Source organism: Sinohyriopsis cumingii, chromosome 11, assembly GCF_028554795.1.
Source record: "Sinohyriopsis cumingii isolate HCF-2022 chromosome 11, ASM2855479v2, whole genome shotgun sequence".
NCBI lineage: Eukaryota > Metazoa > Mollusca > Bivalvia > Unionida > Unionidae > Sinohyriopsis > Sinohyriopsis cumingii.
Genome location: NC_142971.1, coordinates 46,622,866 through 46,628,865, shown reverse-complemented (window position 1 = coordinate 46,628,865; position 6,000 = coordinate 46,622,866). Strand labels below are relative to the sequence as shown.

The window sequence follows — 6,000 nt, the reverse complement described above, 5'->3', positions numbered from 1 at the left end:
TAATATTATACTGCACACAAACATTTGTACATCGGAAACGTTGAAGAGATGTGTGACTAATCAGCCCAAGAGTCTTGAAAACGCATCAAGACAACAAATTATGTTTTACAGTCGAAATGTTGTTCTCACTAGAACTGAAATCATTTAATTTCTACTTAAATGCCCGAAAAATTTACAATTAAAACTACAATAAATGTTTTATACCTAGTCCCGCACAGTGACGTTTATCTGATTCCCTGTACTTCACCGAGAGCATTCTGTGTCATATGGATGCATATCAAATGAAGTGAAAAGTAATGGAATACTCGCTTTTTTATTTATCCCTATGCATCGTGGTGCCCACACCATGATGAGACGCTGTTTCAATAAACCTTTTTATATATGTTCTTTACTGTTCTTCCTTTTTCTTCTTGCTTTATCATACTGACACACGAGAGAGAGAGAGAGAGAGAGAGAGAGTATGCAACAAAAGTTCGCATAACTTTATCAGCTATTAACATTAATTGTACTTCTGTGTAATTTTTATTTTTAACGCGTTATCCTATAACGATTGCAAACAAGGGCAAAAACTCTACTGATCTTACTCGATAATTATACCATACTGAATTAATAAGTTTATCTCGTAAAAACGGATCATATATATATCCTGGGTGGCTGAGGGTGTTTAAGATATGTGTGTGTCTTTTGTGATATATATATATATATTATATATATATATATATATATATATATATATATATATATATATATATATATATATATATATATATATATATATATATATATATATACGTTTGTGTGTGTACATACATACATACATATGTGTATTATTTACATATAGTCTTGGATAATTTTAATTATTGGGATATGGATTTTAGATATCAACAGATACAAAGGAAACAAACGTTTCAATACATATAATGACATTTTCTTAAATTCTACATTGTATCATATTGACCTACTACTTGCTAGGCAAGCTGACTTTTATAAAATTTGCAAACTCCTTATATATATTTAAACTTACTTTTAGTATTCAACCAGAAAATCAGTACAGTGCAGAAAGATTGAAAATATTATTTCTTTCATATATATATATATATATATATATATAATATATATATATATATATATATATATATATATATATATATATATATATATATATATATATGAGAGAGAGAGAGAGAGAGATGGGGGGATTCGGAATGGTTTAAACAGACTCTAAATTACACTGATAAAATGTACATCAGTCCAATGGTTAACATGATAGATTTCTATCAAGCTGGTTGCCCTATTGTACCCTTGAGCAAGACTACCCTCATTGCCTAATAAAACCAAGCAGTCTTTTGCCAGAACACCATAATGTGAACTTAGGCCATCTAAATCAAATTCCTATGTGAAATTTGCCAATATAAGCCAATACACTTTAATGCAAACTTAGCCAATCTAAACCAAATATCTTAATGGAAACTTAGCCAAACACCTTAATGTGAACTTAGCCCATCTAAACCAATGTACCATAATGTGAACTTAGCCCATCTAAACCAAGAAAAGAATAATGTGATATTGGCTCATATAAACAAAAACACCTTAATGCTATCTTAGCCAATCTAAACCAACCGACTTAATTTATTTTTATAAAGAATACAAAGTGAAAATTTAAATACTTTTCAGCATTATAAATGAAATCACAAATAGTCCATGAAAAGTTATATGACAAGTCCAAAAGGGTAGTGTTCCAAATGAATGCCAGTGGTTTTCTGAATGAAGTCCAATTTTGAATGTGCTGATGTAATAACAATCTTGACGTGTGGCGATGATGTAATTTAGAATGTCCTTGAATGAATTCATAATAGTCCCAAAATAGCGATTTTTGATATTTGGACATTAGTATTGGGGTGTATGGACATATTTGTTTTGCTTATCAAAACGTTGGAAATCGCCGACACCATGCGGTATCGGCATAGGCTGCTTACTAGCCACAGGGGGCTCGTATCATTGCTTACAATGAAACTATCAGTCGTACATATAGTATAAAATGTATGACTGTCAGTTCAATTGTGAGCAACGATGCGAGCCCCTGTGCTTACTAGCCTGCCATGCAAACTTGACCGACCTTTCATCGAGATATACCTGCATGAAATCGAGAGAAATACGATTTATTTTCTCAGAAATAATTCCGAGTATAACATCATTTGTTGTTAATGAAGCTGACTGACGAAAGAAAACGACAACCTTGATGAAATTTGACACGGAACTCGCCATTGTATTACTATTCAAATGACTGCACAAATATGGCAACCTACATGTCAGTGACATCGGCGATCAAATAAGCTCTTGCTTCTTTACAGATTGAAACTGAAGGGATGTATTGTCGTAAGCAGAGCTCTCCCCTGTCTCTAATATATATATATATATATATATATATATATATATATATATATATATATATATATATATATATATATATATATATATATATATATATATGTGTGTGTGTGTGTGTGTGTGTGTGTGTGTGCGTGTGTAATATATCTTTGTAACGACGAAGAGATAACCTATATTAGTCTTAAATTTGTACATACAAATGTCTACGGCCATACCACGTTGAAAACACCGGTCCTCGTCCGATCACCGAAGTTAAGCAACGTCGGGCCCGGTTAGTACTTGGATGGGTGACCGCCTGGGAATACCGGGTGCTGTAGGCATTTTTTAAATTTTTTTTTGGTTCCATCCTCACTGTGAGGATATGCGATCATATATGGCCAATATTTCTTGTTCACAAATCTGGTGCAAATTTTTCAGTTTCCTCTACCTCCAGGATCGAAATGGGCCGCCTCGTATGCCGTCCAGATCCTCCAAATTTCTTCTGATATTCCGGATTCAGCCTATAGCGAATAATTGCAACGTATGCAATCGATGTCTTTCATTTTGGATACTTGTTTGTGGTATTTCTTATTCAATAATTGATAGATATATTTGGAATGTATTATTTTTAATTATTTTAATTTATTTACCTGTTTTTAGCAGGGCACCAGTCTATCAGTGTGAAACTTGGCATCCCTTAGCGAATACTTCGAATATGGGCCATTGACAAAATAAATTGGTGTATAAATCTCTGTTTTGATTACAGTAAGTTTGGATGGATGTTCCCTGCTTCCACTTCCTTGCACTTTCTGTGTTTCCACAACTTTAACGTTTCCGAGCTGCAAGACGATATCCGTTTCAAATCAGATTCGAGTCCGTCTTTAAAGGTAGCTCATAGGCTGATGTCGATTATTTACCTATTGAATTAGTCAGTTGATATAAGATAAATAATAATAATAATAATAATAATAATGCCCAAAAACAACAAAAATGAACTGAATCTTCGTTTAAATGCATTGTTATTTAAGTCCATTTGAAGGTGTAAACCTCCGGTTAAGCAACTAATGTCCGAGTCCGAAAATGCCTGAATTACAAATTTGAATAATGTATGAAGGCAGTTTATCTATATAAGTTTTAATAAGTACACTTTAATTACTAATTTTACACGGCACATAAACGTAAACGTCTGTACATCGGAAACGGTGAAGAGAGAAGCGAATATAAGTCTTAAATTTACACACACTTGTGTCTACGGCCATACCACGTTGAAAGCACCGGTTCTCGTCCGATCACCGAAGTTAAGCAACGTCGGGCCCGGTTAGTACTTGGATGGGTGACCGCCTGGGAATACCGGGTGCTGTAGACTCTAATTTTTTTTTTTTCTTTTATAACTAAAAACAGTTGAAGTTTTTCTTTCTTTCTTTTATTGTAACTAAATTTACTTTATTCAATATAAATAATAAATAGAGCAATTTCTCGACTTTCATTTTCTCATTTTCCTTAACTTTCTTCAATAATTCGGAGATCCTAAAAAAATCAAGTATAGGACCTGAATATAGCAAATGTTGCTTTGCACTTCTCTGCTCTTGGTTTCGATCCTTACTACTGGAATATGCGATCATAGATGACCAGTATTTCTTATTAACAAATTCGGTTCAATTTATCCAGTTTCCTCTACTTTTACTACCACAACAAGCTGCCTCCTTTCACGTCGAAATACTTCCTTCAAGTTTCTTCTCATATATTCCTGGTGTAGTCTCTAGCGCAGAGTTGCAAAATATGCGATCAATGTCTTTCATTTTGGGTACTTATTTGTGGTATTTCTTATTCACTAATTGATTGATAAATATGGAATGTATGAATTGTGAGAATTTTTTATATTAATTTATTGATTGATTGATTTCTTTTACAGCAGGGCCTCAGTCTGCCAGTGGGAAAATTGGCATCCTGTAGCGAATACTGTAAATATGGGCCATTGGCTAAATAAATTGGGTTATAAAATTCTGTTTTGATTACAGTAAGTTTAGATAGATATTTCATGCTTCCACTTTCTGTATTTCCACAACGTTAACTTCTACAAGTTGCAAGAAGAGATCCTTTGCAAATCTCATAAGACCCTATTTTTAAAGTTAGCTTATAGGCCGGTGTCGCTTATTTTAACCAAATGATAGGACAGAAAGAGGAATAATAATAATAATAATAACAACAACAATAATGTCCTGAATCTGCATTTTAAGTCAATTTCAACATGGAATTCTCCCCTTATCTGGGTCAGAAAATGGATGAGTGACAAATATGAGTATCTGAGGCCAGTTTTGCTTCTTTTGGATTAGAACTTTGAATCAGTATACACTTTAGTTACTAATATTATACTGCACACAAACATTTGTACATCGGAAACGTTGAAGAGATGTGTGACTAATCAGCCCAAGAGTCTTGAAAACGCATCAAGACAACAAATTATGTTTTACAGTCGAAATGTTGTTCTCACTAGAACTGAAATCATTTAATTTCTACTTAAATGCCCGAAAAATTTACAATTAAAACTACAATAAATGTTTTATACCTAGTCCCGCACAGTGACGTTTATCTGATTCCCTGTACTCACCGAGAGCATTCTGTGTCATATGGATGCATATCAAATGAAGTGAAAAGTAATGGAATACTCGCTTTTTTATTTATCCCTATGCATCGTGGTGCCCACACCATGATGAGACGCTGTTTCAATAAACCTTTTTATATATGTTCTTTACTGTTCTTCCTTTTTCTTCTTGCTTTATCATACTGACACACGAGAGAGAGAGAGAGAGAGAGAGAGAGTATGCAACAAAGTTCGCATAACTTTATCAGCTATTAACATTAATTGTACTTCTGTGTAATTTTATTTTTAACGCGTTATCCTATAACGATTGCAAACAAGGGCAAAAACTCTACTGATCTTACTCGATAATTATACCATACTGAATTAATAAGTTTATCTCGTAAAAACGGATCATATATATATCCTGGGTGGCTGAGGGTGTTTTAAGATATGTGTGTGTCTTTTGTGATATATATATATATATATATATATATATATATATATATATATATATATATATATATATATATATACGTTTGTGTGTGTACATACATACATACATATGTGTATTATTTACATATAGTCTTGGATAATTTTAATTATTGGGATATGGATTTTAGATATCAACAGATACAAAGGAAACAAACGTTTCAATACATATAATGACATTTTCTTAAATTCTACATTGTATCATATTGACCTACTACTTGCTAGGCAAGCTGACTTTTATAAAATTTGCAAACTCCTTATATATATTTAAACTTACTTTTAGTATTCAACCAGAAAATCAGTACAGTGCAGAAAGATTGAAAATATTATTTCTTTCATATATATATATATATATATATATATATATATATATATATATATATATATATATATATATATATATGAGAGAGAGAGAGAGAGAGATGGGGGGATTCGGAATGGTTTAAACAGACTCTAAATTACACTGATAAAATGTACATCAGTCCAATGGTTAACATGATAGATTTCTATCAAGCTGGTTGCCCTATTGTACCCTTGAGCAAGACTACCCTCATTGCCTAATA

At 32.5% G+C, this 6,000-nt stretch overlaps 2 non-coding genes across 2 annotated transcripts; both read left to right on the top strand.

Annotated features, from left to right (window-relative positions):
* The first annotated feature begins 2,589 nt into the window (after positions 1–2,589).
* On the top strand, positions 2,590–2,708 carry LOC149788117 (5S ribosomal RNA). The gene has a single exon (XR_016424760.1). It is a non-coding gene; the product is annotated as a 5S ribosomal RNA (ribosomal RNA).
* Positions 2,709–3,614: 906 nt separating this feature from the next.
* Positions 3,615–3,733, top strand: LOC149788116 (5S ribosomal RNA). Its single transcript, XR_016424767.1, has one exon. It is a non-coding gene; the product is annotated as a 5S ribosomal RNA (ribosomal RNA).
* The last annotated feature ends 2,267 nt before the right edge of the window (positions 3,734–6,000 follow it).